Here is a 7,152-nt window from a genome sequence, read left to right as displayed (position 1 = left end):
GCTGAATAGATGCAGATCTTGGCCTGGATTAAGGGTCTTCTGTGCTGGTGTCATGGCAGGAACTGATGAGCAATGCCAGTAGTGGGTTGACTAAGGGCTGAGATTTCTGCTGACAGAGCTATATAAAAAAAAACCAAAAAAAAAACGAAATTAAAAATAAAAAAAAAAAACAAAACCAAAAAAAAACCAACCCCAAATCTCTCCAACTTTCCATATATTTCTACTCCTATTCTTAACTGCTACCAGCAGTTACTTATTGGCCTCTTTGATTCCTGTCAATATATAAAAGACTTACTCAATAAGGTGTTATGTTTCTCAATTGCTCATCCCCTTTTTTTTCCCTTAATGAACTAAAAAAAAAGAACAGTAAAGTTGTGGAATCTATGATTGTCAGTTGGCTGTCACTGATCTGCTCCTACCTGTCCTTTCCAATGGTCTTCTCACATGGTGTGCACACATATACCTTGTGGGAGCCCAGGGTATATCCCTAGCCTCCTTAGGGGTCTCAAAACCCTCCTGGCAAGGGTCTCAAAGACCTCTGAGTGAGACCTTGGTGTCTCAGGCACTGAATTGTAACCCCTGGGGAAGTTGTCAGTACAAAGAAAATAGAAACAGGTCACCAAAATTTGTAAAGTATAAATTTGACTTTTAGAATGTAGATAAATAGGGTTTTTTGAATGTTCATGATAAGGGACACGTGACCAAGATGGAGAATTTGGGGGGTGGACACCTTTTCCTCCTTCTTCTCCATGTCATCCATGTTAGGTGACACATTGGCACTCTTGGATTGGATGGGGTCAGGGCTGAACCATTTAATAAAATTGTATTGCATTGGGAAAATTTTGTAAACATGTAATACGTAGTATATACTATATAAAATAAGCCCTGCCTTCACCAGGCAGATTTCACCATGAATGCCAGGCTGAGCAGACCGCTGCTGGCCAGGCAAAAAGTCCCTGAGATAAGAAATAATAAACAATCCTTGGAAAAAGAGAAAACCGTCTCCAGCAATCTCTCTTCGGTTGCTTCAGAGAAAACCAGGGTTTGAACCACCTTCATGTCCCTCTGGGGTGATCTCGGGGCAAAGAAGAAACCTCAGACTGGGACAATACCTGACTCCGAAAAGAAAACCCAGGGCCAGGCAAAAACACCATCACAGAGCTAAGTAGATGCTGGTCTGTGTTAGAAATTTTCCCAGGTCACAATTAATCCAGATTTTGATAAAATCTTTTGATAATTTTCAGCTAAATTTATGCCTGCAGATTAATTTGGACATGTTCCCAGGTGACTGTTCTAGCAGGTTTCTGAGCCAATTCAGTTAAGTCTGCAGAAAAACAGGTTTAGAGAGAAGTTTAGACCAAGGATGAAATAAAGCTAAAATGCAGTTGCTCAGGTACCACTTTAACAGATCAGCATGGACCTTGTGTCCAAAGCAATGGGAAATGCAGCAGGTTTGGAGGAGCTGAGTACCTGAGCTATTCTGAAATGTAAATCTTTGTGAGAACTACTCATATCTGGTCACACCTGAAACAAAGGTGTGAAAAATGTGGATTTGCTGAATGTCCATTTATGGATGTGTAATAAATCAGTGACTCAAAAATGCGTGAGCTGAATAAATGAGTGAGCCCAATGAGTGACAAGGGAGAAAAACAATACTTAAAAATATCCACATAACTAGACTGCTTTTATACAGACCAGGCCATCAGCTGTCCCATTCTCAGAGTTTTCTGCTCAAGGCTAGATTTCAGACCAAGGGCATTCAGTGCTGATGCTTGCACCCATCAACACAGAACTTCCGTCCCCATTTGGCTCCTCTCCTGTATCAGCAGCCCACATTGGGTTTGTTATGTTCTTTGTTCCAGAAAGTCCTTGCTGATGAATCTCCAGATCACACTGGCTTCCCCTTGGGGCTGCCCAGCCTGAGGGTGGACTAAAGGCTCCAGCATCAAACTCTTTCATCCCTTCCAGCTTGGTACCATTGTTCAATCCAGTTTGCTGCTGAGTCTGTGCTTGGTGCTCCATCAGCACTGTGAAAGAGAGATCTGAAGGATCTGAGAAGTAAAGACTCCTCATGGGGAAAACCAGCTCCCACATCTCATTTTGGTTTGCCCACTTCCTTTGCCTCTCAAACTCAGCACCATGAACCATTGCTTGGGAATACAAGTGGTGGGGTCTTGACCTGCAGCACAGAGAGCCCACATGGCAGTTGCCAATCATCTGTCAATCATATACCTGCAATGGCAGGAACCTTGGCATGAGGTGCAGCTGTGGGTGTCTTAAACCCTGGGACCTGCAGGGTGAGCTGCTACAGGGCTACAGATTCCCTGGAGTCTCTATGGAATGCTTCCACTGGGCAAGCCCTCAAAGCAGGGGGCTCCATCCAGTGGAGGAACATTGTAGGGCCTGGCAGCCCTGTTTTCCCTGATCTAAGTAGGTGGGGGTGGCCAGGGTTGTTCTGGGTCTGCCATGGCACAAGCATGTCTGTTTTGCCACAACAAATCCCCTCAGTTACCACCCTGGCCCCAAGGGACTGCTTTGGTGGGGGGAAAAGTGTTGGCTAGGAGATAATTTCCCTAATAATAAGGGACTAGGGAGCACAGCAGCCCTGTGGAAGCTAGTGTGACATCCCATGCACAAGACAGGTGGGAACCTCCATCTGTGGATCAGCATCAGGCTGGGTCTGATGGGGACACTCTAATGGGGACAGGCAGAAGGAACCCGTGTGTTGCACGGAGCATCTGGCACCAGTGTCCCTTGCAGCATGTTTTGTGAAGGTATATAAGGCACAGAACAGTGCCCATTCACAGTTTGGGACAGAGGCATGAGGACCAGCTGGAATGTGGGTGATTTGCAGTGAAAAGGGAACAAAACGGTACAGCCACAAGCATTGCAAAGCACATCTACAGGAGCCACCGGCTTATCTGTGCTTCAAGTAAAATGTGATTTGCAGTGAGCTAGAGGAGGGAGAATGGCACCTCTCTGCAGTAGGGTCATAGCTGTGCCCCTCAGGGTAGGAGAACAGGGAAACTGCCCAGGGACAGGCACACTGCTCAGCTGCATGCAGGGACAGGTTCAATTGTCTGAGCCTTTTTTGGGTGCTGCACCCACCTGTGAGCTGCTGGGCTTGTTCCCAGCCCCGGCAGAGCAAGATCTGTCCCTGTCTGGATGGGGAATGGTTCTGATCTTAGCAGTCCAGTGTCCAGGCCAGTGCTGGTGGTGCTGGTCCTGGTCCCAGTGTAGTCTCCTGGCCAGCCTGTGGTATTGCTGCCACTTGCAGTGCAGCATAGTGCACCAGTCCTTAGTTGGCCCTGGCCCCAGAGGACTGGAGTAAAAGCTGCAGGCTAGCACCGTTGGGGCTAACTCCACTGACAGCAACAAAGCAGTTCTAGGCCCACAGTGGTGAAGCTGCTAGTCCCTGTGCAATGCAAACTCCAGCCTTAGGCAGATGTGCTGGCTCTGGCCTTGATCCCAACAGTGCAGTCACCCAGCCCTGTGCAGACTGCCAGCGCTGGACCCAGTCCCAGGGCAGTGCAGTGCCCAGGGCCATGCTGGCGATGCCAGCGCTGATGCCACCAACGCAGAGACGAGCAACAGGCCTGATCGCGTTGGCACTGCCGATGCCGGTCCCGTTCCCGGTCCCAGGGCGGGGCAGCGCCGCGCCGGTCCTGTTCCCGGTCCCAGGCCGAGTCCCACGCCAGTGCGCTTCCCAGCTCGCGGAGCCGAATGTGCCGCCAGTCGGTGCCAGGTGCCGGTGGACGGTGGAGGCGGGGCGGGCCCGGGGCGGGCCCGGCTGGGTGGGGACGGCCCGCGGGTGATGTCAGGCTGATGCTGTCGGTGCGGCGCGCGGTGCATTGTGGGCGAATCCCGCCGCCCGCCGCGGCTCCGAGGGGAAGAATGCGCTCGGGGCCGGCCCGTGCCACAGCCGCAGCCGCAGCGCCCCGGGCCGGCGGCACCGCGCCCGACGAGCCACACTGAAGGGCGTGGGGCATGCGCTACCTGCGCCAGCCGCAGCGGAAGGCGCCGGCGGCGGCGGGACCAGGTGAGCTGGGCCTGGCCGGGCCGGGCCGCGGCGGGCACGGGCGGAGAAAGGAGGGAGGAACCGTCCTGCTGGCGGCCTGTGAGATGTGGGACCGGGGACCGCACCGGGCCGGGCCGCGCTGGAGCTGCGCGCGAGGCACTGCGGGAGATGTAGTTTGCCGCCCCACCCGGCATCTCCAGCTGAAGGCAGAGAGTTCCGCGCGCGGAACTCGGGTTCCCAGCGTGCCATTGGGGGTGGGCGAGCCAGCGGCGGAGTGACGGCCCGGTGCCACCAATGAGAAGGTGGGCCGGGTGGGGCGAACCAACTGCCGAGAGGGGCGGTGGGGAGTGGGGGGGGGGCGGTGTGCGGGCAGCTGCAGTGCAGGGGCGGACGCGGCCACCTCCTCGGCGGGGGGAGGCGGGACGGCCCGAGGTGAGGGCAGGGCGGGGCACGGCAGGGCGGGCCGAGGCGGGGTAGGGGCCTGGGCGGTGGCCGCCCCTCAGCGCCGCTGCTGCCAGGGCAGGGGGTCGCGGCGATGCCTGAGGGTGCTGCCCCGTGAGGGGCGGGCCGTGGCCTCGCTGCGCTGTGCACGGCAGGGGCGGGGGCGCCCTGAGCACTGAAAGGCTCCGCCGGAGGGAGCGGCCCCCCCGGGTAGTACCGGGGACCGCCGGTTCCGCGCGGGGGCAGAGGTGCGAAGGCAGCCGGGGCCTTGCGCCGGGCCGGGCTCCAGCGAAACCCGCGGAAGGTGTCGGCCGCCTCAGGAGGTCAGGTGCCGCCCGCGGCTGGGCACGGCATTCTGCCCGCTCCGGAGAGGTCTCTGGGGAGGGAGCGCTTCCATCGCGTTACACTGGGATAACTCCATGGTGCTCGGGTTTCAGGCAGCAGGCTGAGACTTTCTCCCCTTTGGCGGGGTGGAAATGGTGCTCCTTTGTGCGTGGCCGTGTCTCCTGAAGCTTTGGGGCTCAGTCTCCCGCTGTGGTGCCGGTACTGCTCGTGGTGCCCAAGCTAACATTGCTAGATGTGTCCATAGTGATGGTGCTTTCCCTGCGTTCCGGGAGAGGAGATATCCAGTAACCTGGGACTGACCCACTGAGCACTCTCGAGATGAGCACCATGACCTTGAGGTGCATCTAGGATTTAACAGGGAACTAGGACGCTGTACGAAGCACTGTAGTGACACTGTGACTCTGAGAGCATGACAAGTTCAAGACCCACTGGGTTTTGAAGGTGGGTACTTCAATACCTGTTGGTAACATGCTTCTGAGAGTTCAAATCAAATCTATTTTGAATTTTCTTAGACTTGCAAGGTTGTTTGATTGATAGAAGGAAAGGTTTCCTAATTCTACCATTTCACATGGATTTCTTGTAGTGTGATTGAAAATGCTGCCTTTTCGCAACAAATTTCTCAGGGAGTAACAACAGAGATTTTCAGCCTGAGGACTATTCTATGGGTGGAATTTAGCGTTGTGTTGTGCTACGGGGTGTGCTAATGCTCCCTCAGCTCGTAGGTGCTGTGACTGTACAGGTGCTGTGACTAAAGAACATCAGGTCTCACTCAGGAGTGTCAGTTTGTCACCACATTTCAGTGTGCTCCCTTCTTTTGAGAGGATAAAGAGGGGAATAGTAGGAAAGGTGTGTGTTAATGTTCTGCCTTTTTTCCTTTATGTGCTAGCGATCATCCAGCTCTTAAGGAGCATCCTCATGGTGATATAGGTGGAATCAGAAACTTTTGAGATGCGGTGCTTATGAATGGTGTATGTAGTATTCACTGCTTTTGCATGCTTTGTGATAATCTCATTCCTTCAGGAATAGGCTAAGTTCCTCTTCTCTGGCTAAATAAAACAGTTACCCTCCAGGGAAAAGTCAGATCCCCAGCAATGCTCTTGGTCTTCCAGAAAGGAGTGCTAAAAAATCTATTCCATAAGCCTCCAGCACTGGTGCTAGTGAAGTAGTGCTCATGGCCCATGTATGGATTTCCTTCCCTCTTCATCTCCAGTGTGTGTTGGTGAAGGTGAGTCTATCTCTGTGCTACAACAGGCACCTGGAGCTCTCCTCCAATGGACGCAGCTGGCACTTGTTTTTCAAAGCAGGAATGATCAAATAGATCATCCAGGAGGAGACAAATCCCTCTTTCTTCTATAACCTCAGTGTGGGAATCCCTCCATGCTATTTCTTGCTCTCTTATTAAAAAATTGACGCATCACTTTATGGTTCATCAGGTAGCACACTCCTCCCACATGGATCTTGCTGTGGGCTCACCTCTTCAATTGTATCCTTTTATTTTTTTGCCTTAGTCTTATATATATATGTATCAATGTTCATGGTCCAGAAAAATACTTCAGGAGTGGTTCCTCATCCTGGGAAGCTCCTAGGTTAGATTTGTTTGCCATAACTCCACAGTGACCTTGCTGTAACATTGATTCACTTTGAAAACAGAAAGGACAGAAAATAGGTCTTTGTAGAGGAATAAGTGTTTATAAAATCTTCAAGGAATTTGTAAACTTTTTTCATTTTTAAGGATGTGTGAGCTTCGTTGGTATCTTCTACTTTGAGTATTGCAAGGCACAGCCAAATATTTGCTGGAGTGATTGTGGAAGCATTTGCGAAAAAAACCTTTTAGCTCTGCTAGTTTACTGAGCAAGATACAGAGTGGACACAACCTGTGCTTCCCTGCCCTTCTTTCATCAAAGATAACAAGTGGGTATTCCTCTGAAACATCATTAAAGCCCCTTAAATGTCATTGTGGGACACAGTCCTGGTGGAATAAATGTTAAGATTGCTTTGAGAGGGAGGAATAAGGAAGGCCTCCCTAGTCCAGAGAAAGAGTGAGAGAATCTGTTGGGTATATATTGAAGCTTTAGGAATGAGAGGTGAGGAAAACAATGTGACTTTCATATGGTGCATCTGAAAATTGAGACTCCCTTGCCCGTGAGAATTTCCCCAGCTATAAACTGAGGGAATTCAGTGGCAATTCTTGCTGGTCAGGCCAATCCATGGTCTTCTCCACAATAGTGCCCAGTGCCTATGGATCACACTGTTAAGAGCCCCAGCAAGTATCCCCAAAAACATGGAAAATAACTAACAATAGCAGTGTGTCTTGGATGTTAATGAATCAAGTGTTTTTTCACATGAAC

The 7,152-nt window shown here is 51.6% G+C and overlaps 1 protein-coding gene across 2 annotated transcripts in view; it reads left to right on the top strand.

Moving 5' to 3' along the window:
• The first annotated feature begins 3,719 nt into the window (after window positions 1-3,719).
• The window catches only part of TTBK1 (tau tubulin kinase 1), a 107,004-nt gene continuing 103,571 nt past the window's right edge, over window positions 3,720-7,152 (top strand). Inside the window, exon 1 of one of the 2 annotated variants that reach the window (XM_079328319.1) lies at window positions 3,720-4,039. The gene's annotated coding sequence lies outside the window, so the exon portion shown is untranslated. Of the gene's footprint in view, window positions 4,040-4,341; window positions 4,451-7,152 lie in introns of those variants that run through there. The other variant, XM_079328318.1, reaches the window with a different exon arrangement.

Source organism: Erithacus rubecula (assembly GCF_903797595.1).
Source record: "Erithacus rubecula genome assembly, chromosome: 2".
NCBI lineage: Eukaryota > Metazoa > Chordata > Aves > Passeriformes > Muscicapidae > Erithacus > Erithacus rubecula.
The sequence above is the reverse complement of the archived record's forward strand: the minus strand, read 5'-3'. Positions and strand labels throughout refer to the sequence as shown.